This window comes from Balaenoptera ricei, chromosome 2 (assembly GCF_028023285.1).
Source record: "Balaenoptera ricei isolate mBalRic1 chromosome 2, mBalRic1.hap2, whole genome shotgun sequence".
Taxonomy (NCBI): domain Eukaryota; kingdom Metazoa; phylum Chordata; class Mammalia; order Artiodactyla; family Balaenopteridae; genus Balaenoptera; species Balaenoptera ricei.
Window position 1 is genome coordinate 18,736,062 of NC_082640.1, and position 24,648 is coordinate 18,760,709.

General features: G+C 38.7%; 1 protein-coding gene across 1 annotated transcript in view; it reads right to left on the reverse strand.

Moving 5' to 3' along the window:
• The window catches only part of CUL2 (cullin 2), a 120,992-nt gene that overhangs the window by 95,436 nt on the left and 908 nt on the right, over positions 1-24,648 (reverse strand). The window lies entirely within an intron of this gene.

Consider the following 24,648-nt stretch of genomic DNA (forward strand, 5'->3'; position numbering starts at 1 on the left):
ATTGTAAATCAACTATACTTCAATAAAATTAAAAAAAAAAAAAAAAAGAAATACCCATAAAGTTCACTATCTGAGACAGTGCATTTAGAAGGTGATTTCCCAGAGTTGGGAAGAGAGAGTGAATCTGAGTAATGGCTTACAATAAATAATATGTGATATATGAAAGAAGGAGAGATGACATTTTTCTCAACCGTCATATATATTAAAAATATGTGTCCATGAAAGGATGTTCAACATCACTAATCATTAGAGAAATGCGAATCAAAACTACAAATGAGGTATCACCTCATACCAGTCAGAATGGCCATCACCAAAAAATCTACAAACAATAAATGCTGGAGAAGGTGTGGAGAAAAGGGAACTCTCTTGCACTGTTGGTGGGAATGTAAACTGATACAGCTATTATGGAGAACAGTATGGAGGTTCCTTAAAAAACAAAAAATAGAACTACCATATGACCCAGCAATCCCACTACTGGGCATATACCCAGAGAAAATCATAATTCAAAAAGAGTCATGTACCACAATGTTCACTGCAGCTCTATTTACAATAGCCAGGACATGGAAGCAACCTAAGTGCCCATCGACAGATGAATGGATAAAGAAGATGTGGCACATATATACAGTGGAATATTACTCCACCATAAAAAGAAACAAAATTGAGTTATTTGTAGTGAGGTGGATGGACCTAGAGTCTGTCATACAGAGTGAAGTAAGTCAGAAAGAGGAAAACAAATACCATATGCTAACACATATATATGGAATCTAAAAAAAAAAAAAAGGTTCTGAAAAACCTAGGGGCAGGACAGGAATAAAGATACAGACGTAGAGAATGGACTTGAAGACATGGGGAGGGGGAAGGGTAAGCTGGGATGAAGTGAGAGAGTGACATGGACATATATACACTGCCAAATGTAAAATAGATAGCTAGTGGGAAGCAGCTGCATCGCACAGGGAGATCAGCTTGGTGCTTTGTGACCACCTAGAGGAGTGGGATAGGGAGGGTGGGAGGGAGACGCAAGAGGGAGGGGATATGGGGATATATGTATATGTATGGCTGATTCACTGTTATAAAGCAGAAACTAACACACCACTGTAAAGCAATTATACTCCAATAAAGATGTTTAAAAATCTAATTAATAAAATTTTAATACAAAAAAATGTTTGTCACTAGAGTAGAACATGAATCATGATCCACCTAAATAAGTGTGATAACAGAGAAGATGGGAAAACTTGTAACTTAATAAAGATAAGAAATGTGGACCATCCCATTCTAGGAGAAAGGGGTAAAGAGCACAGAACAAATCAAATGTGGCAAGTCTGGAAGGAAGCTAATTTAGTGAAAGGGTAACTGGCAAAGTCACAGTCTCTGGGCAAAGGAAGGAGGTTAATCAATAGAGTTAACTTGTGCCCAGTGGGTCCTAAGTGCTTAGTCTGCTCAGCACCAATGTTGGAGATAGGAACTATGCAAGGTTATGCAATGGGATTTCTAAGATAGCATATTTAGGTATGGCAAGGTTAAGAGCCAGTAAATAGAATACGAGTCCAGTAAGAAAAAAAAAAAACATTGACCCTTTTAACCTTACGGTTTGCTTATCTAGATCCCTACAGGTCAGCAAATAAGACTAATAATATACTGAAAATTGCACAATGGCTTATCATTTAATAAAAATATTCACATATCACACGTATCCAAAAAGAAAGTTAGCAACCTCTTGCTTCCAAAAAGATGTATTTTGCTGGTAAAAAAAAGAGAAAAAGTGAAACATTCACATATTCATACAATATGTATGTAGTCTTAGAAATCAGCCCATGTGTAAGTGTGGTGGGTCTTTTTACCTATACTATTGAATATTTCTAACAAGTAGCCACTTTGTAGCCTAGATCCTCATCACATTTCCCTTATGACTGTTTAGGAAGATAGGAAAGACGAGAAGTCTGACCTCCTTGCACTGTTTCACACTTCGTTTTTATTTATTTTTATTTTAAGTTATCATGCAGTAAAATTGATTGGGGGAGAGATGTACATTTCTGTCAGTTTTAACAATGTTCAGAACAGTGTAGCCAGCCCCACCATCAGGATTCAGAAGAGCTCCATCACGACAAGCTCTCTCATACTACTCCTTTATATCACTCTGCTTCTTTCCATGTCACCATGGGTTCTTGTCCAAGTTCTTTTTCATTTAAGTTTTCCTCCAGTTTACCCAGTCATTTCTGACCAATCTGCCCCAGAAAAGAACAGGAGAGAAGGGCAATGCCTATCTGTGTGGATGGGTACCTGGTAGTGAGAAGAAGGAGAAAGAGGAAATGGGAGAAGAGGATTTCTGGGTAGTGGGAAAGCAGGGAATGTATTCAGAACACAGTTTTCAGTCTTCCATCTGAGCAGCTCTCATAACCTTCAAGGAAGTCTTGTGTTCCTCATCCATGAAAGTCAGGAGTTGGAGAAGTTAAAGTTGTGAAAGAGATACAGCACCTGGAGGTCAAGATATTCCTAAAATGATTACTTTTTACAATTTTAACAGTTGATATGTAGTTTTATCCTAATTCAGATGTTATCTTATGTAGATTCTACTTAAAAAAAATTTTTGCATATTTTTCTTATATTACTTTTTTCAGCTTTATTGAGATATAACTGACACATAACCTTGTAAGAGTTTAAGGTGTACAATGTGTTAATTTGATACACTTACATATTGTGAAATGATTATCACCATAGCTTAGCTAACATGTCCACCACCTCATAATTAACATTTCCTTTTTGTAGTGGGAACATTTAAGATCTACTGTCTTAGCAGCTTTCAAGTATATAGGCAGTACTGTTAACTATAATCACTGTGCTGTACGTTAGACCCCCAGAACATATTCATCTTATAACTGGATGTTTGTACCCTTTGACCAACATTTCCCCATTTCCCCTTCCCCCAGCCCCTGGTAACCACCACGCTACTCTCTGTTTCTATGAGTTCAGACATTTTAGATTCCACATATAAGTGAGATCACACAGTATTTCTTTCTGTGTCTCACTTATTTCACTTAGCATAATGCCCTCAAGTTTCATCCAGGTCATCGCAAATGGCAGGATTTCCTTCTTTCCCACGAAGACTCGGCAACGTTCTCAGTTCCTCCAGAAGCCTCCCCTTCTAGGTCTATTGAATCTCCTCACCTTTGATCTTTCATAGCTTTTTTAGATTGTGATGTGCAATGCAACACAAACATTTCTATTGGTCTCTACCAATTTTGTCAGCTTTCTTCTGCAACTAGATTACAAGCACCCTCAGGAGAATGATGATGGATATTTACAGACCCACCATAGTGCCAGGACAATTCTGAGCCCATTATGGAAATTTGTAAATACTTATTGATTTACTGCTACATGTAATCACTTTTTTCTTCTTACTCTGCATTATTTATTCCTCACTTGTTCCTCATCATAAGCGAAGGTGCAGGAAGGGTAGAAAACCACTCTAAAAATATTTTCTTCAATTTCCATAAACTCTACAGTGAATTTCAGAACCAAGTGAGGAGTAGGATACTCACACGTTCCATGGCCCAGATGGCAAAAAGTATATAAACAAGTGTCCCAAGTGTGCAAGTGTATTGTGAGTATCTACCCTCATCTCTCCCACTGAACCTCTTCATCATTGGTCATCGGTGAGTCCCAGTTTTTTCAGAAACGTGTGGAATACATACCATGAGTTGTATGCTAAGTAAGTTTAAAAGCACATGGACAAGACATTAAGTGATATTGAATCATATAGTGGCAATGTTATTCTCTATTCAATTATCTTACTGTCTTCTAATTAAGTCATGGGAAAGTCCTAATTTAGCGCTAATATGTTTATTTTTGTATTGAGTTGTAATTGACATATAACATTATATTAGTTTCAGGTGTACTACATAATGATTTGATATTTGTATACACTGTGAAATGATCACCACAATAAATGTAGTTACCATCTGTCACCATACAAAGTTACAAATTTTTTTCTCTTGGCAACATTCAAATATGCAATACAATATTATTGACTATACTCATCATGCTGTATATTACATCCCCATGACTTATTTATTTTATAACTGGAAGTTTGTACCTCTTGACCTCCTTCTTTTTGCCCACACTCACCACCCTCCTCTATGGCAACCACCAATCTCTTCCCTGTATCTATGAGTTTTGTCTGTTCATTTGTTTTGGTTTTAGATTCCACATGTAAGTGAAGTCATTCAGTTTTTGTCATTCTCCATTTGATTTATTTCACCTAGCATATTACCCTCAAGGTCCATCACCGTTGTCACAAATGGGAAAATTTCATTCTTTTTTATGGCTGAATTATATTCCATTGTGTATATATCCACATCTTCTTTATCCATTCATCCATTGATGGACACTTAGGTTGTTACCGTATCTTGGCTATTGTAAATAATGCTGCAATGAACATAGGTGTGCATACATCTTTTTGAATTAGAGCTTTCATTTTCTTCAGATTCATACCCAGAAGTGGAATTACTGGATCATATGCTAGTTTTATTTTTAATTTTTTTAGGAAACTCCATACTGTTTTCTACAGTGGCTGTACCATTTCACATTCCCACCGACAGTGCACGAGCATTCCCTTTTCTTCACATCTTTACCAACACTTGTTATTTCTTGTTTTTTTTGATACTAGCCATGACAGCAGGTGTGAGGTGATATCTCTTTGTGGTTTGGTTTTTTATTTCTCTGATGAGTAGTGATGTTGAGCATCCTTTCATGTGCCTGTTGGCCATCTGTATCTCTTCTTTGGAAAAATGTCTATTCAGATTCTCTGCCCATTTTAAATTGGATTTTTTTTTTCTTATTGAGTTGTATGAGTTCTTTATATATTTTGGATATTAACCCCTTATCAGATATGTGATTTGCAAATATCTTCTCCCATTCAGTAGGTTGCCTTTTCCTTTGCTGTGCAGGAGCTTTTTAGTTTGATGAAGTCCCACTTGTTTATTTTTGCTTTTGTTGCCCTTGCTGTTGAAGTCAGATCCAAAAAAAACATTGCCAAGATGGATGTCAAGGAGCTTACAGCTTATACTTTCTTCTTTCTTTCTTTATTTTTGGCCGCACTGCAGCATGTGCGATCCTAGTTCCCCGACCAGGGATCGAACCCATGCCCCCTGTATTGGAAGGGCAGAGTCTTAACTACTAGACCACCAGGGAAGCCCTGGCTTATGCTTTCTTCTAGGAGTTCTATGGTTTCAGGTCTTACATTCAAGTCTTTAATCCACTTTGAGTTAATTTTTGTGTGTGCTGTGAGATAGTAGTCTAATTTCATCCTTTTGCATGTAGGCTTCCAGTTTTCCCAACCCCATTTTTTTAAACTTTATTGAAGAATAGTTGATTTACAATGTTGTGTTAATTTCTTCTGTACAGCAAAGTGACTCAGTTTTATATATATGTGTGTATATATATATATATATTCTTTTCCATTATGGTTTGTCACAGAATATTGAATATAGTTCCCTGTGCTATACAGTATGACCTTGTTGTTTATCCCCAACACCATTTATAGAAAGGCTGTCCTTTCCCCATTGTATATTCTTGTTTCCTTTGTTGTTTATTTCTGGCCTCTCTAATCTGTTCCATTGATCTATGTGTCTGTTTTTATGCCAATACCATACCATTTTGATTCCTATAGCTTTGTAACATAGTTTGAAATCACAACACATGATGCCTCCAGCTTTCTTCTTCTTTCTCAAGATTGCTTTGGCTATTTGGGATCTTTGTCAGTTCCACAGAAATTTTAGGATTATTTGTGCTGTTCCTGTGAAAAATGCCATTGGAATTTTGACAGGGATTGCATTAAATCTATGGATTGCTTTGGGTAGTATGAACATTTTAACAATATTAATTCTTCCAATCCATGAGCATAGATTGAATCTTATTTTGCACCTTAGGCTGACTGGAAGTCACCCTCTGGCAGCATCTTTTAAAGTATGAAAATATATACAGTCCTGTGGGACTGCAATTGTAAACCCTGCTGGCCTCCAGACAAGGTGATATTGAGGTGTCATCTTGGCAAAGTTGCAAAATCTGGGACTCCAGATGAATGGATAAGCTTCTTTCTGGGAGGTACTGGTGAGCTGTAGCAAGGCCAGGGAAGAGCACAAAGATGGCCTCTGTTCTTTGACAGCACCCCTGTAGCCTCTAGATGTGTGGTAAACCTGCCCATCAGGCTGAGGCTCCAGGACAAGTAAATAGGCCTTTTTCACAGGAAGACTGAGGGTGTGTTTCAGTCTGCTATCTGCTATCTGTGCCATGCCCTGGGGGTGGTAGCATGCCAAGAATTGTCTCTCTGATTGTTTTAGTCCCATGGGGTCCATAAATGCAAGCCCTTCCCACCAACACCAGAGCCAGTCATTCAAGGGGCATCCCCTGGGTGGACTCCGTGCACCACACCAGCTTTAGAGGTGCCGCAGTAGAGCACCAAGGTGGGGCACATTGCTGGCACTAGCAAGGTAGAGCAAGAGTGCAAAAATGGCACCCACCAGTGCCTCTGTCCCCAGAGAGTCCCAACAGGCCCTTGCCCCAGTGACAGACGATTTATGACAAGCAAATGAATCTCCTTCACATATGGTCTAGGTGCTTTTCAAATCACTGCTTTTGCACTGGGTCCCGAGGTGAGTGAGTTTGCACTTGAACCCTTTAGGAGCAGAGTCTCAACTCCCTACAGCCTTTTGGGCCTCCTGGAGGTAAGCCCCATTGGTTTTCAAAGCCAGATGTTCTGGTGGCTCATCTCTCTGATACTGGTCCCAAGGGCTGTGGTGCCTGATGTGGGGTGTGAACCCCTTGCTCCTTAGGGAGAAGCTCCATCCTTGTGAGATCCTTCCCGACTGTGGGTCACCACACTGTGGGTGGAGTATTTGCCTCTCCTGCCCATCTCAGTGTGGTCCTTTTATCCTTTGTTGTGCAGGAGCTATGCAGCTAGTTTTCAGATCTTTTTCAGAGGGGTTCCATGTAGCTGGGGATTTGGTGTGTCCGTGGGAGGAGGTGAGTTCAGGATCTTCCTACGCCGCTGTGTTGAACTGCCTCCTCAATTCCATTTTTAAAAACAGAAAGCACAAATTGTGTAAAAACTTGTGGGAAGAAAAACAGAAAATTGAAATATTATGTCTCCTAGTGTAATGCTTTTCATTAATTAAGAAAATTATTTTTCACCTTTAGTGGTAGAATAATTAAATCCAGCATACAGAGAGTACTAGACTAGAAGAGTCCTAAGTTTACTTTCAGATTCCACATTTCACAATTCTATGTATAGGCTTTACCTATCTGTGCTAGGAAAGAATATATAAATTATAAAGGTGACGATTGATATTTGAAAAGAAAAACAACTTAAGCTATAGCACTTGATCTTAGAATAGACATTTTTCAAACATTTTGAAATGTGTTGGAAGTATATATATACATTATGAACAGTAAATTTAATATAAGAAGAGACATAAACAGAAGTCCAAAAATCCAATATTTATTTGTTTAATGTGTTTTACAAGGTTTTTAAAAAGCAAGCATATTTATACATTTAACAGTCTCATTTATTAGAAAAGATTAACACTACCTGAATTTGAAACTAGTCCAGAACAGTCAAAGTTTGCTCAGAGATGCAAGTTTACCTCCCTGAGTGCAAATTTGATTTTGAAAATAAGGTCAGAAAACAGTGCAATTACAACATATTTGATAGTTTTGGAATACCTGCTTTTAATGGGCTAATACTTTCCAATATTATCTCCTGCTACTGACCCAATTTATCCTGTTACTAAACTTTTAACTATTTCTAGACACATCAGGCCCTTTAATGACTCTTTGCATTTGGGAATAAAGATATTCCCTCTCTCAGGAATATCTTTACTCTTCTCTAGGAGTGAAAGTTTTATTCATCCTACAAGACTGTATCCTCCCAACCTCCTACCACTACCATCAAGCTGAACTAGTATTGTTATTCATACTTCTATATGAACACCTTCCCTTTCATACTGTAACATACCTATTCACATGTAGGTCATCCTTACTATATGTCAGGCACTGTGAAGGATCTGAGAATTTATACTAGGAAGCAAATAAGTTGCCACAGTTTCATGGATGCTGTCAGAAGACACAAAATCTCCTGGGTCAGAGACAAAGGACTTTGTTATGTACATCATCACAGCAGGAAGCATGAGCTTCATGTTCACACTAGTTTCCCATGTCCCTCCCAACAAGTGCCACAGGGGTGACATGAAGCAGCCCAGGTCATCGTTGAGTGCATAGTGGGTTTGTGTTATATATCTCAGGAACCCTGAGATTAGGAATCTCAAATCTTCAATAAGCAGGGGCTTTATAATGGACTGTTTGCTATACAACATCCTTGATAACATAGTCTGCAGCAAAAGTAGTCAGTGCCTCTGTCTGCAAGATGAGCAGAAATGTGAGAGACCCATGGGGAAAATCTGCCAACACTAAATTGAAAAGCTATTGAACAACTATTCTATGCAAAACACTAGAGAATATATAAGAAGGCAGAAACATGTCTAATGGGACACTCAGTAAATGTTAATTGCATGAATGAATGATTTGAATAAATGGGAAATTACTGGGCCATATAGATCTATGTATTTCCAGAGCAGATGTTTGTCTCTCTAATTCTATATTCTTATTTAGCAATCTAATGTTCTTGATTTCGGAAGTAAGCTTTGGAATCAATTATTAAATTAATTTTATGATTGGAAATGGGCCTCATGTGAATCTGGTTAGCATGAGCCAGTTAACCTGAGGAACTTATAATTCCTAGACAGTAGTTAAAAAGAGACTTTGTGCTCTGGCGCCTGCCTCATTTTCTAGCCTTGGTTGCTCTCTCTGTCTGTGTGTACTCCATGCTCTGGCCACATTGGTGCTCTTACACTTCCTCAGATGCCAAACTCCTTCGTAATGCAGAGCCTTTCCACAAGCATCCCTTGCCCAGAACAATTCTGTACTGACTCTTCTCCAAGATAACTTCTACCATCCTTCAAGATTTAGCTTAAAAGTTTCTTGTTCAGGAGAGCCAACCTGCTCCTTAGACTTGATCGGGTTCCTGTTTCACATCCTTATAATTTTTTGTACTTTTCTTTATAACCCTTATCACAAGTGTAATCAAGTAATTATTTGCATGATTGTTTATTTAATGTCTGTCTCCCCCAATTGACAATTGGTAGTGTCTTTAGCATTTTCTATGTATAGTGTCATGTCATCTGCAAACAGTGACAGTTTTTCTTCTTCTTTCCTAATTTGGATTCTTTTTATTTCTTTTTCTTCTCTGATTGCCGTGGCTGGGACTTCCAAAACTATGTTGAATAAAAGAGGCAAGAGTGGGCATTCTTGTCTTGTTCCTGATCTTAGAGGAAATGCTTTCAGCTTTTCACTGTTGAGTATGATGTTAGCTGTGGGTTTGTCATATATGGCCTTTATTATGTTGAGGTAAGTTCCCTCTATGCCCAATTTCTGGAGAGTTTTTATCATAAATGGATGTTGAATAGAGCAGCTGCTTCTGACATTGGTAGTAGCACAGCTAGAGTTCAGCTTATTGTTCTCATTTTAGCACACCAAAGGGAATAGTTTCTAATTAGAGGGAGTAGACATAACAGAGCACAAGAAACAGGAGATCTGTTTTGTAGCTGTAACATCACACAAGTCATTTAAATGTCTGTGCCTCAGTAATAAAATAAGAAACTTGAACTAGGTGACATTCAACGTTATTTCCAGTCCAAATTGTTGAAATTCCATAAAACCTAAAGTGAATAATGCTATCTATTATAGGAAAGAACTAGTTGTAAAACCAGTATGAAAAGCTCTCTAATCGTATGAAAACCTCTCTTGATATTTTTTCATTCAGTGTCTAACCTGTTGGATTTTTGCAAATGATCTAAGCCAGAAACCAATGAGCTTTCAGGGTAGTCCCACCCAAAATCTACTTGACTCAAAACCTTTTCATTCAGCCTGTCTGAACTAACATTGACCTCATATTCTGTCCCCCATTCATCCTTCCTCCTCTATTTATTCTAAAACTTCCCGGTAAAATGTAACCTCACCAGATCTGGGATTGGAAGGGTCATCTTTAAGAGAAAGAATATAAAATTACAAATTAAAAAAATGTTAGAGCCCCACAGAGGGCCTTGGAAAGGAAATTCAAGATTCATTAATGTTATGGTAAATCATTTCTGTCTCTGACATCTGGAAGAGGTTAAATACAGTCTATTAGCTGTACAAAAACAATGTTACTATGACACAAACATACATACACATTTATGAAACACACACAGCCCAGAAGGTGGTGCAAGACATTTCTTTACTTTTCCCATTGAGCTTAGCCTCTTGACTTTCTGGTCTCCTTCTCTTTTCTTTCCTGCCCTTTTTGCTTTCTCAGTCTTTTTGACTCCTCATTTTTCTCGGTTGCCTAGAACCTTGGTGTGGTGGGGAAGAAGGGATTGCTGGCCTTCTTTTCTAGTTCTTAGTTGTGCTAAAGATAGGTGAAATTTTAGGAAAGCATAGTAATGTGCAAATACTAGGCACTCAATAAATCAATGTCAAATTAATTCAATTTGTAGGTCATTGCAGAATCAAGATTCTTAAAGATATACTCAGGTTCCAGAAATGAAACAAACAGCATGACATTTAACAAGGGTTAAATGTGATGGCCTGGATTTAGGTTACAAAAAAATTAAATAATTATATCCAATAAAGGGAGTACAATTAATGTTAGTCACAAGCTTTATGAAAAGCCATGAACCTGGATCCTAAAAGAAGCAGCCTCCTTAAATTAAATTAAAAAAAACACACTATAAGAAAAAAAAATTTCACACGCAAAATGAGATGTTGGCATAAGACAATGTATTTTATATGTAGAGAGTTATGGAAGATGAGAAAAAAAACATATCCTCAACAATTATTGAAACAAAGAATTAAAGGCTTAGAGGGCTGGAGGCTAAATCAAAATGTGTGGGTTTGCTCTTATCATTATAACTCCTTCTGGCAATAAAGAAAAGGATATATCTGCATTGCCTTTACATGGTTTTGAAAGCAGAGTGGTTATGACCTGAAAAGGAATTTATAGGAAATGGGTTTGAAAGCAGGCTGAAGGTCAAGATTTTAGAGACAAGGGTAGGTTACTTCAAGCACTTCCCATAATTGCCAATAGATATTTATAAAGTACATCTAGAAAGATATATTCAAAAACTACGTAAGTGTAGCCTCTGGAGAGAACTGGGGGCATAGAGACAGGAGAGAGTTGTACTTTTCATGGTATGCCCTCTGGTGTCATCAAAATTATGTACCATGTTCATATATTATCTATTGAAAAATTATTAATAAAAAAGTAGGAGACCTGATTCCTACTCGCAATAAGTTTGTTGCTCCTTTTTGTGTACTTGTACTCTCTGAGATTACCTTGAATTTAGCACTTATCATAGGTCATTGTAACTATTTAGGGGGAAGTGAGGAGTTCATGAGATTTGTGTGTTTGGAAGAGAACACTTTAGCCTCCGTATGGAGAACTAAAGGGAGGCCAAAATGGATGCAGTCTGAACAGTTTAAAAATTATTGCACTTGCCTAAGAGAGAACTGACTAGGATAGTGGAGGGAAAGACAGGGAGAAATGGAAGATTTGGGAGATGGGTAGATGGCTTTGACATTGGAGTTGAAGGAGAAGAAAGTTACCAAGGACGAATCCTAGATTCCAGGTTTGTGAATTTATCAGTTATCCGTTGTTGTGCAACAAATTATCCCCAAACTCACTGGCTTAAAAGGATAACTATTTACTTTCTCCCAGGTTCTGTGGGTCAGGCATTTCAGAGGGGCTTGGCTGAATGGTTCCTGCTTGGGGTTTCTCACGAGATTTCAGTCAAGATACTGGCCTGGGCTCCAGTCACTGAAGGGCTGACTGGCTGGAGGATCTGTTTCTGGGCTCACCCGCGTTGTTGTTGGCAGAAGGCCTCAGTCCTTCCATGACTGCTGGAAGGAGGCCTTGTTTCCATGTGGTCCGTGTGGTCTCTCCATAGGACTGCCTGAGTCTCCTTAGGACTTGTCAGTTGTCACAAAGGTGGTCAATATTTATTGAATTAATTTAAAAAAAAACAAAAACCTAAACACTTCAACCAGGCCGAATTATACACGTATTTACACATCCTTCTTTCATTCACTGATTCACCGTGTTGTTATTGCATACCTACTATGTGTCATGTAATGTTCTCGGTGCCAGGCACAGCATTCATAGGGTCCTGGCCTCAATGAACTTACATTCTAGTGAGGAGAGGAAGGTAATAACCAGGTAAACAAATGAAGAAGATCATTTAAACCTAGCAATTAATAAAGAAAATTAAACACAGTAATGGAATAAAATGATGGGGGTAATGTGTTAGCTAAGACAATTAGCAAAGGCCTCTCTGAACGGAGAAGGTGCCAGTCACACAATGATCTACAGAACAAGATTTCCAGGCAGAGGAAACAGCAAATGAAAAAAGCCTGAAGAAGAGATGAGTTTGGTGTGTTTGTGGACTAGAAAGACAGCCAGGATGATCAGAGCACAGCGAGCAAAGAGGAAAGTATTACAGCATGAAATTGAAAAGGAAGACAAAGACCAGGTCTTGTAGGACCTTGTACACTACGGTAAGAAGTTTAGATTTCATTTTAACCACATTGGGAAATCTTCAGAGGCTTTTAAGCATGGGTAACAATATGATTTGGTTTACCATATTTTGAAAATTCACTAGGCTATAGAAGGGTGTATTGGATTTCTAGGGCTGCCTCAACAAAAATACAATGAACTGGGTTGCCTTAAACAACAGAAATTTTTTTTCTCACAGTTTTGGAGGCCGGAAATCCAAGATCAAGGAGCTGGTGGGTTGGTTTCCTCTGAGGGCCATAAAGGGAGCATTTGTTCCAGGCCCCTCTCCTTGGCTTGCAGAAGGCTTCCTGTCTCTTCCCACGTTCACCCCTCTGTGCACACACTCCTGGGATCTCTCCCTCTTCTTACAAGAATACCAGTCATATAGGATTAGGTCCCCATGCTAAGGGCCTCATTTTAATTTAATCACCTCTTTAAAGACCTTATCTGCAAACATGATTACATTCAGAGGTAATGGGAGTTGGGACATCGACATATGAATTTGAGTGGGGAGACACAATTCAGTCCGTAACAGGGGGCAAGAATGGAAACAGAGAGACCAGTTAGGATATTATCGCAATGTCTCAGCAAGAGATGCTAGTGTCTTGGATTAGGGCTTTTAGCATAGAAGATAGTGAGAAGTGGATGGATTAGGGAATTATTTTAGAGGTAGCATGAATGGGTTTGCCACTTCTAAGTGAGAGAAGCAAAAACCTCAGGGATTATAATCAGATTTTTGGCCTAAGCAATGAGTTTGCCATGTGCTGAGATAAAGGAGACTTTTCCTTAGCCTTTATTGCTCTCCTGGGCAAGTCTGAGATGATTCTGTTTACTCTTTATATTAAAATGGGTATTAGTGTAAAGAGTATTACCTTTGGATATTGCCTGTTCAGAACATGGCAAAAAAGACTTTGGCCCATGATTTCTTTCTCACAGCCTCCTAACCATAAATAAAGGAAATTTTAAAAACCAGGTCAGTAAAACCTGAAATTATTATTCTTCCAGAAGAAAACATACAAGAAAAATCTTTGTTCTTTAGGCAAAGATTTCTTAGGTATGACACTGAAGGCTTGATCCATAAAATAACAAATTAATAGACTGGATTTCATCAAAGTTAAAAACTTCTCTTCAAAATCCATTATTAGGATAATAAAGATACAAGCTGAGACAGGGAGGAAGTACTTGCAAAACACACATATAATAAGGACTTTCATCCAGAATGTGTAAATAATTCTCAAAGGTCAATAGTAAGAAAATTTAAAAACCAATTAAAAAATGAGCAAAGACACTTCACCAAAGATATAACAGAGAGGGAAAATGAGCACATGAAACATTACTCAACTTAACATCCTTAGTCACTGGGGAAATGCAAATAAAAATGACAGTGAGATACCTCAGTGCACCTACAGAATGGCTAATTGTAACATAATAAGAAATATTATATGGTCACTGCCCCTGGTTCCTGACACAGAGCTCCTAAGTCCCTTGGAATTTCCTGAGTGATAGAAGCATCTTTTTTTTTTAATTAATTTTCATCAGAGTATAGTTGCTTTACAATGTTGTGTTAGTTTCTGCTGTACAGCAAAGTGAGTCAGCTATACATATATATATATCCCCTCTTTTTTGGATTTCCTTCCCACTTAGGTCACCACAGAGCATGGAGTAGAGTTCCCTGTGCTATACAGTAGGTTCTCATTAGTTATCTATTTTATACATAGTATCAATAGTGTATATATGTCAATAGCTAGGACATGGAAGCAACCTAAATGTCCATCAACAGAGGAATGGATAAAGAAGATGTGGTACGTATATACTGGGCTGGCCAAAAGTTCATTCGGGTTTTTCAGTAAGGTGGTATGGAAAAACCTGAACGAACTTTTTGGCCAACCCAATACAATGGAATATTACTCGGCCATAAAAAGTAGAAGCATCTTTTGTTCTAATGAAGTAACTCTTGGTGGCCTCCTGGATAGCTTCAGGATGGGGGCTGGTCACCCGAAAGACCAAGCCATGACTTGAAGCTTGGAACTTTCAGCTTCCAGGGAGGAAAGGGAGCTGGTGTTTACCTGCATGATGCAGTCTCCTTAAAATCTCTAAACTATGGGATTCTGAGAGCTTCCAGGTTGGTGAACACATCCATGTGCTGGGGGGGTGGCACACCCCAACTCCAAGGGACAGAAGCTCCTGCACTTGGGACCCTTCCAGACCTATGTATCTCTTCATCTAGCTTCGTCTAGCTATTCATCTGTATCCTTTACAATAAACCAATAAACATAAGTTAAAAAAAAAAAAACCCCGACCATCCATAGGGACTGCATGAATCTTCAAGCTATTGTATTTGTAAGGTTTCTTTTTTTTTTTTAACATCTTTATTGGAGTATAATTGCTTTACAATGTTGTGTTAGTTTCTGCTGTATAACAAAGTGAATCAGCTATATGCATACGTATATCCCAATATCCCCTCCCTCTTGCGTCTCCCTCCCACCCTCCCTATCCCACCCCTCTAGGTGGTCACAAAGCACCAAGCTGATCTCCCTGTGCTATGTGGCTGCTTCCCACTAGCTATCTGTTTTACATTTGGTAGTATATATATGTCCATGCCACTCTCTCACTTCGTCCCAGCTTACCCTTACCCCTTCCCGTGTCCTCAAGTCCATTCTCTACGTCTGCATCTTTATTCCTGTCCTGCCCCTAGGTTCATCAGAACCTTTTTTTTTTTTTTTAGATTCTATATATATGTGTTAGCATACGGTATTTGTTTTTCTCTAACTTACTTCACTCTGTATGACAGACTCTAGGTCCATCCACCTCACTACAAATAACTCAATTTCGTTTCTTTTTATGGCTAATATTCCATTGTATATATGTGCCACATCTTCTTGTAAGGTTTCTTTTACCATTTAAATGAATGCTTCCAAATTCTGCATGCTTACAACTCAGATTCAGAAGTCCCCAAGTGAATCTATACACAGCCAGCCTTAGGAACCAGTACTGAATTAAGTTGTCGTGCCTGGGTGTGGGAATGGCTGGGTTTCCCAATCATAGTTTTCTAGTCTCTGTTACAAAAATGTTGCATTTTATTTTAGGAAAATGAAGTATCCACATGATGGCACTATAACCTACAAAATAAGAGGCTGTCAATTTATGAAGAGCAAGAACTTGGTAAATTCTAGTTAAAGTACTTATTATTGATGGAGCATGCATAAAAATAAGGCATTTTAAATACAAAATAATGTGGATATCATTTCCCTTGTGTTTTACAGAGACACACTGGCTAATCTCTCACTTCAAGTGCATTTTTTAACATTTTTTCCTGTTCATTGGATAACAGGATCTTAGTCCTCATCTTTTTAGAAAAGTTATTAATCATCGCTAGCACATGGCCCTCAACTTGAATAAGTAGAACAAAAGCAAACAAACAGGTATTTAAGAGCCTAATATGCAACTGTGTTGGGAGCTACTTAACGCATCACCCATAATATCATTTCTTCCTATTTTTGAGTCTGAGGAATAATTCAGAAGTTATTAGGGAAACAGTGTTGAATAAGACAGATGTCATCATGGAGTTTATATTCTGGCAGGGGAGATAGGCTTTAAATACACGTTGAGGGGCTTCCCTGGTGGCACAGTGGTTGAGAATCTGCCTGCCAACGCAGGGGACACGTGTTCGAGCCCTGGTCTGGGAAGATCCCACATGCCGCGGAGCAGCTAAGCCCGTGAGCCACAACTACTGAGCCTGTGCGTCTGGAGCTTGTGCTCCGCAACGGGAGAGACTGCGACAGTGAGAGGCCCGCGCACTGCGATGAAGAGTGGCCCCCGCTTGCCACAACTAGAGAAAGCCCTCGCACAGAAACGAAGACCCAACACAGCCAAAAATAAATATAAATAAATAAATAAATAAATACACGTTGACATAATTACTTAATTAAAATTATAAGTGCTACCAAAGAGAAGTCTAAGTAAAATGAAAGCATATAAATGGTTAAAGGAGCTGAATCCAGTGTGCCAAGTAAAGGGAAGCTTCACTGAAGAAGATACAATGGGCTAAGCCCTGAAGGATGAATAGAAATTAACTAGGCAAAAGAAAGGGGAAAGCATCACAGTCAGAGGGAATGGCACGGGCATGTGCAAAGGGCCTGCAGTGGCTCGTCCACGAACTGAGAGCATGAAAAATCCATCTTATCTTGATTTTCACGAGTCAAGAGTTAGTTCAGGACATTTTATTACCAATTCATTAATCTCTGAATTTGAACATTATATCGAATTTATAGATGGGCTATATTCTAAAAGTTTGATGAAAAATTAACTGTTTAGAAGGAAAAATATTTTTCCATGACAAAAATAGTAGAAATAATAGTACCATGAAGCCTATTTAAGCCATAATGTAATCACTGTTGACTGTTCTCCTTGAATGAAGTCTCCATAGTTTTTTTTTTTTTAATTGGCCTTTTATAAAATAACTAGCTTATTCCCTTCAAAATATCAAGGTTAAGAAAGAAAAGGTTGGGAACTTCCCTGGTGGTGCAGTGGTTAAGAATCCCCCTGACAATGCAGGGCACACGGGTTCAAGCCCTGGTCCGGGAAGATCCCACATGCTGTGGAGCAACTAAGCCCGTGGGCCACAACTACTGAGCCTGCGCTCTAGAGCAAGTAAGCCACAATACTGAGCCCACGCGCTTAGAGCCTGTGCTCCCCAACGAGAAGCCACCGCAATGAGAAGCCCGCGCACCGCAACGAAGAGTAGCCTCCACTAGCCACAACTAGAGAAAGCCTGCGCGTAGCAACGAAGAGTCAACACAGCCAAAAATAAATAAATAAAATTAATTTAAAAAAAAAGAAAGAAAGAAAAGGTTGAGGAACAGTTCCAGAATAAGGAGACATAAACAGAGAAGTGCAATGCATGAATCCATATGGGATAATGGATGGGAGAAGATGGCTATTGAGAATAATGTTGGGAAAATTGATAAGATTTGAATATGAGCTGCAGATCAAGACTGGGATACTGTGATAGGAGCGAGCCACCCATCTTGGGCACAGAATTTATGATGGCACAAAAACTCAGTAATCAAAATAAATAACATTTGAATATAATATTTAAAAAATAAAATTTAATGCAAAAATCCAAGATGAACAAAGTATCGAAATTTTAAATTACAAAATTTTTTCTGATTTTTCCTTTTGCCATAGGCTCCAATATGACTTAGGTAAACACTGATGATATCAATGTTAAATTACCTGATTTTGCCAACTGTTCCATGTTTAAGAGAACATACTTTTAGAAAATATATAATGAAAAAAATTGACATAAAGGGTCATGATATCTCTTCTTGTGGAAGGATTCAAAATGACCCTCAAAGATGTATTAAATTACTAATCTCTAGAACATTTGAATATTACCTTCTATGGTTAAAGATGTGATTAAGCTAAAGATCTAGAGAGAAAGAGGACATTCTGGGTTCTAAATGCAATCACGTGTATCCTTATAAGAGAGAGGCAGATAGAGTTTTAGTAAAGAAGCAGCAGCAGCAATGTGACTAAGGTGGCAGAAACTGGAATGATGCCATCACAAGGCAAGGAATGCTGGTGCCACCGAAAACTACAAGAGGCAATGGGTTCTCCTCTAGAACCTCTGTAGGGAACACAATACTGCCGAGACCTTCATTTTGGATGGATTTCTACCCTCCAGAACTGTGAGAGAATAAATTTCTATTATTTTAAACTATCAAGTTGAGTTTTGGTTTTTTTAAAATTTTTTATTTTATTTATTTTCGGCTGCGTTGGGTCTTCCTTGCTGCATGCGGGCTTTCTCTAGTTGTGGCGAGCAGGGGCTACTCTTCGTTGCGGTGTGCGGGCTTTTCATTGCGGTGGCTTCTCTTGCTGCGGAGCACAGGCTCTAGGCATGCAGGCTTCAATACTTGTGACTCGCGGGCTCTAGAGCACAGGCTCAGTAGTTATGACGCACGGGCTTAGTTGCTCTGTGGCATGTGGGATCTTCCCCAACCAGGGCTCGAACCCGTGTGCCCTGCATTGTCAGGGGGATTCTTAACCACTGCGCCACCAGGGAAGTCCCTCAAGTTGAATTTTAAACCACTAAATGGTAATTTGGTATGGCAACTCAAGAAACTAATACACTTAATCTTAAATGGCATTGGGGGTGGTGATCGATAGATGATAGATAGATAGATAGATAGATCATTGATAGATAAATAATAGGAGAAGGAGTGGAGGAAAATGAAAAGAGAGAATAAAACTGAAATGGGGCACAATGTAAACACCTGTTGAGCCTGGGTAGACAGGATATGAAATTTCCTTGAACTATTTGTACCATGTCTGTATGTTTGATATATCAGAATCAATTTACCAAGATCAATTGGAAAGCCTCTGATATATACTATTTTCCTTCTATAAATCATGAAATATGGATGTATATTTTAAAATCTTACATTTGTTTTCATTTAGTTGTAATATTCTCAGTGGTATTTATGAGTCTATTATTATGGTACTCAAAGAAGGGATAATTTCAGTACTCTTTGAAAGTGTCAAGGTCATGAAAGATAAAGAAAGACTGAGGAGCTGATACAGACTGGAGGAGATTAAAGGAAATGAAAACTAAATACCTTGTGTGATCATGGATAGGATCTGGGGACAAAAAAAGACATTAGTGAGAAAACTGGTGAATTTCAAGTAAATTCTATAGTTAATAATAGTGTACAAATGTTGATTTCCTGTTCTTGATCACTGCACTGTGGCTATTTAAGATGTTAACATTGAGAAAGTGGGGTGGAGATATAAGGAAACTCTTGGTACTATTTCTGCAACCTTTCTGTAAGTCTAAAATTACTTAAAAATAAAATGTTTTTAAAAGGGGGAAAAAAAGAACAGATAATTTACCAAAAAAATAAGGCTTTTTTTCAGGGAGACTAGTTGCTTGCCTGGAGAGAGTAATTCACCATCAACATCTCTCCCTTTTTTAAAAAAATTAATTAATTTTTTTTATTGAGTGAAAGATTCTTTAAATTCTATAGTGCTTTACAGTTTTCAAAATTTCACACCCATGGTTTCATATAATCCCATAATAACCCTTTTTTTAAAATCTCCTACTCCTATATTGCCTCCCCTCCCCATTAGTAACCATTAGTTTGTTCTCTATATCTGTGATTCTTATTATACAATACTTCTGCATTATTTGTAATTAACAAATAGAAGAAAGTTACAGTAGAAGTAATTTAAAATTTTATTTTGCATGCTGAAGATGGAGGATAGTTTAATTAGAGAAACATTTAGGTCATCAATTGAGGCTTTTGTGGCAATTCTCAACAGAACTTCTATGCACATTAAAGAGATCTTTAAAGGTTGAGGGCATTGACTCTTTTTTTAGCCTAATTTTACTTTAAAACTTGAAACTTTCTTTTTCCTTGGTATAGTTGTATTACCACACCTACCCTTACACCCCAGGAGCATGATGAGACTCGTGTTCTGGCTTTCTAAATGAAATAAAATCAGAGAAGGTAAGGAAGAAAGGTGTTTTTGTTCTTCTCTAGCAACTAAGTGGTAGTCAAGAAGAAAAAAAGGAGAAACTAAAGGGTGAGAGTGTGAGGATGGGGTGTGGGCACAGATGTGGCAGTGGGGGGAATAACAGGAAGGCACAGGTGTGGGGTGCAAGAGGGAGGCACAGGTGTGGAGGCGTAAGAAAAAGGCACAGATGAGGGCTTGAAGCGGAAGGCACAGCATGACAGAGGGAGAACACTGCAGCCCGTGGTGGACCTAACTGTAATGTGAGCACTCAGGGTGGAACGGGAGTGTAGCAGGTATGAAATCTCTCTCCAGTGAAGAAAGTCACTGGAAGAAAAGGAAGGGAGATCACACCGTTTCCCGGCCTGTCATCGGTGGTGTCAGTCAAGGATATTGAATGATTTAGTGGCTTCCTGTGACTCGTCAGATAAACAAAGCCGACACTAGTGAAAGTGCTTTTAATCACCTATCTACTCTAGCAATAGGCAAAAGAGCCCAGCATAAACTGAACTCAACTTCAATTTGTAGAGAGGTGACTGGGTGTTTTAAAGGGAGAATGGAAGAATAGGGAGGGGGCTGAACAGGGCTCAGTAGAGTCAGGGAAATGATCAATTGTAAGAAGCCGGAAGGCAGGGTTAGGTCATGTGGACCTGTTTGGGTGTGTTAAGTGGTGCTTATGGAAGCTCCTAGGGATACAGGGTCTCTGTCTTGAGGTGTCGCTGGAACTAGCTGTGAATTCTTTTGGCAGCTCTGAGTTTTCTCAGGCAGGTACCCTAAGGGGGGCTGGGGTCATCCTGGGGATGAGGCCTTGAGCTGTTAGAAACTGAGTTGGTAGAGGCCTAGCTGAGAAGAAGGCTCAGAGGAGTCTGGCTGGAGTTTGGTCAAGAAGAGAATCTTTGGGGCTTCCCTGGTGGTGCAGTGGTTGAGAATCTGCCTGCCAATGCAGGGGACACGGGTTCGAGCCCTGGTCTGGGAAGATCCCACATGCCGTGGAGCAACTGGGCCCGTGAGCCACAACTACTGAGCCTGCGCGTCTGGAGCCTTTGCTCCGCAACAGGAGAGGCCGCGATAGTGAGAGGCCCGCGCACCGCGATGAAGAGTGGCCCCCGCTTGCCGCAACTAGAGAAAGCCCTCGCACAGAAACGAAGACCCAACACAGCCATAAATAAAATAAATAAATAAAATTAAAAAAAAAAAAAAAAAGAAGAGAATCTTTTTCGGACTCAAGGATGGTGAGATCTGGCAGTGTACAACTGGCTAGTCTTATGGATCTGATTTTCACAGGTTGTTAAGTTCAAAATGTAAGAAGTACATGTATTAGGGCGCTAAACTTTACTAGATGATTTCTGAATGTCTCTACTACCGCTTCTACTATTTTATGAATATGATATAACTACATAAAGTAATAATGATAGCTAATATTTATTCAGTGTTTACGATGTGATATGTATTGTACTAAAGTTTTACATTATTTATTAGTTAATTTATTCTCCACAAATACCTATTGGGGTCAGTATTATGATCCCTCTTCTACAGCTAAAGAAAAGTAGGCTGGGAGAAGGGCTATGGTCACGGAGCAAAAATGTGGCACAGAGCTCTTTTCCAATATGAAATAGATTAACAATGACAATCTCTCTTCCTCATACTTGGCTTCTTCCTTGCTCTAGTTCTTAAGGACTTGAAGGGGGCTGGGTATACATATAAACAGCCTCCTACCCTTTTACTTTTTCCCTCCTATTCTCTCCTTCCCTCCACATGTAATCCCCTTTGCAACAATCTGAGTTAGGATTCTGGAGTACCTGATCTCAAGTTATGGCACTGACACCTCTTCCCCTGTGTTAACCTAGTCTTGTGTTCCCTCTTTTTGGTCTGATCAATTACCTGTCTTAACATTTGAGTCAATCCAACTTGATGCTTTTTCTCCAGCTCTTAATACGTGTATTCAGTTTGGCTCACCTTGACTTCTGAGTTTTGATAGCTGCCATGTCCATGTAATGGAACTTAGTCTTCAGAATTTAGTCCCTGACCAAATGGTTGTTGGAATGAGCTCTCTGTTACAGGAGTCACTGTTTTATTTTAACCCTCTTGTAAAATGGGGCTCAATTCTTTTGAAGGGTCTTATATAATAGCCATTGGATTTAATTCTGGGACTAGTTTCAAATTTTTAAAATAATTAAAATGATAAAGTACTTAAAAAGCAGTTCATATGCTCTGTGAATTACAACTGATGTCTTTACCATGCTGGTGTTCCTCTGGCATCTTGTCTACATACTCAAAAATATAAAAATAAAAGAAATACTAATTATTATCATTATTCTACCAAAAAATATTCAGGAAAAACAGAACCGAGTCTTTACAGCAATTCTATCAAATCCTATCCTGCGATTTCCAGGGATGAACAGAGGTCAGTTTTAGCCAAGCTTCAGGGAATTCCCTGACCGTCCAGTGGTTAGGACTCTGCGCTTCCACTGCAGGGGGCACCGGTTTGATCCCTGGTCAGGGAACTAAAATCCTGCATGCCATACGGCAAGGCCAAAAATATTTAAAAAAAAAAAAATTTTTTTTTAGCCAAGCTTCAGAGTTTTCCAGTCCTTACTGTTCTCTCTGACAATAGCTACAGTATAATTCTGTGTGGAAACAGCTGGCAGGCAACTGAATTTGTTGTCAATTTAAAAACTGTAGAAAAATATTTGAAAGTAGATTTTCATTATATATTTATTATTTTTAAAATGAGACAGGATAATCTAATGGCTATAAATAATCTCATAGTTTTAAAGAATTCAGTGGCCTGAGTTTGTATTATAATATTCATCCTTTAACAGTCATTCTAAATATTCTGCTGAGTTCAGAGCACATTAGCTTTGGAAGTTTAAGTTTACCAAACTCAAAAAACAAAGTACACACACCCACACATAAAAGGATATTTTCTACATTGGACCCTAGAACTGTTAACTTTCTAGTAGAGTGAAACATTTCTTGCCAAACAGCAAATTAGAGATTCATAAGTCAAGTAGCTATTACATGGACTTGTTTTACCATTCTCAAATATTTAAATTGGCACACTGTATTTGTTAGAGTCTTAAAGCCTAAAGCTTGAATAGAAAGGGATTGTGTAAATTATTTTAAAGTAAATCTGTTTTGTAATTCTATTCTGCAGTAAATTAGTAAAACAAACACATTAGGAGTGAAATATTGGTAGTATAGGGAAAACAGTAAAAAATACTGTGAAAACAAGAAATTGCATGGCTTTGATTCTTGTGGCCTGATATGAATTCCTATTCTGTGACAGCGATAATTGTTGTGGATACAATTCCCCTTTAAATGATCTATGAAAATTAGATTTGAACAAAGCTGGCATTTAGACTAGGTCCTACTCAGTGCAAATTATGAAGACACTTGTTAACACTACAGTGGCTGATCACACAAAATGAGAATATAACCATGCTCCTCTTCTTTATCCCTGGTAACCATTTAAGATTTTACTATAATCTTGAAGTATAAATATGAGAAACTGAAAAATCAGTTACTGGCATTTCCAATCAAATGCTTGAATTCTTTACAAGATATGACCCTGAGAAGCACGTGATTTGTCTCAGGAGCTCAAGCTTCTTTTGGAATCCTTCACTGTGTGCTGGCAGAATAACGGCCCCTCCAAAGATGTCCACATCCTAATCCCTGTAACCTGTTGAATATGTTAGGTTATGTGGTAAAGGGGGAAATAGGGTTGCTAATCACCTGATTTTGAGATGGGGAGATTATCCTGGATTCTCAAGGTGGACCCACTGTAATCACAAGGGTTCATATAAATGGAAGAAAGAGGCATGAGAGAGAATCAGAGAGATGGCAGCATAAGAAGGACTCAACCAGCTGTTGCTGGCTTTGAAGAGGGAGGAAAAGGGCCTCGAGCCGAGGAATGTGGGTGGCCTCTAGAAACTGGAAAAGGCAAGGAAATGGACTCTTCCCTGGAGCCAATCCCTTGATTTTAGCCCATAGAACTTCTAGATAATAAATTTGTGTTTTAAGCCACTAAGTTTGTGTGAATTTGTCATACCAGCAATAGGTGACTACGTGTACCTTTCCTGCTATCTCCTGCCCTCTCTCTTCAGACCCCAGGTACTCTCTCCTGTCCTCAAGAAGAGCAGGTACTCTCCCCCAGCTCTCAAGGATTGGGTATGACATTTACATCTTAGTATACATTGACTTAGCACTCATACTTGCATTTGAAGACCTTTATCTGATGGATTCTATCTGTAAGAATGTATACTTTGTTAAAGAAATTTAGGAATAAACAAGTAGGTGGAGAACAATGCTTTGGGAAGGAGAGTGATCACAGTTTCCCCTAGATCACTCGAAGCTAAAAATCTATTCATCCAGCACATGGTCAGCCTTGACTAAAACGAATGTTATGATTTTTCAGGTTTAGCAATCTGGTCTTTTTTTCTTTTCTTTCCTTCTAATGACTCCTTTTTTTTTCCCTAAGCTAACATGAGCTGTATTGA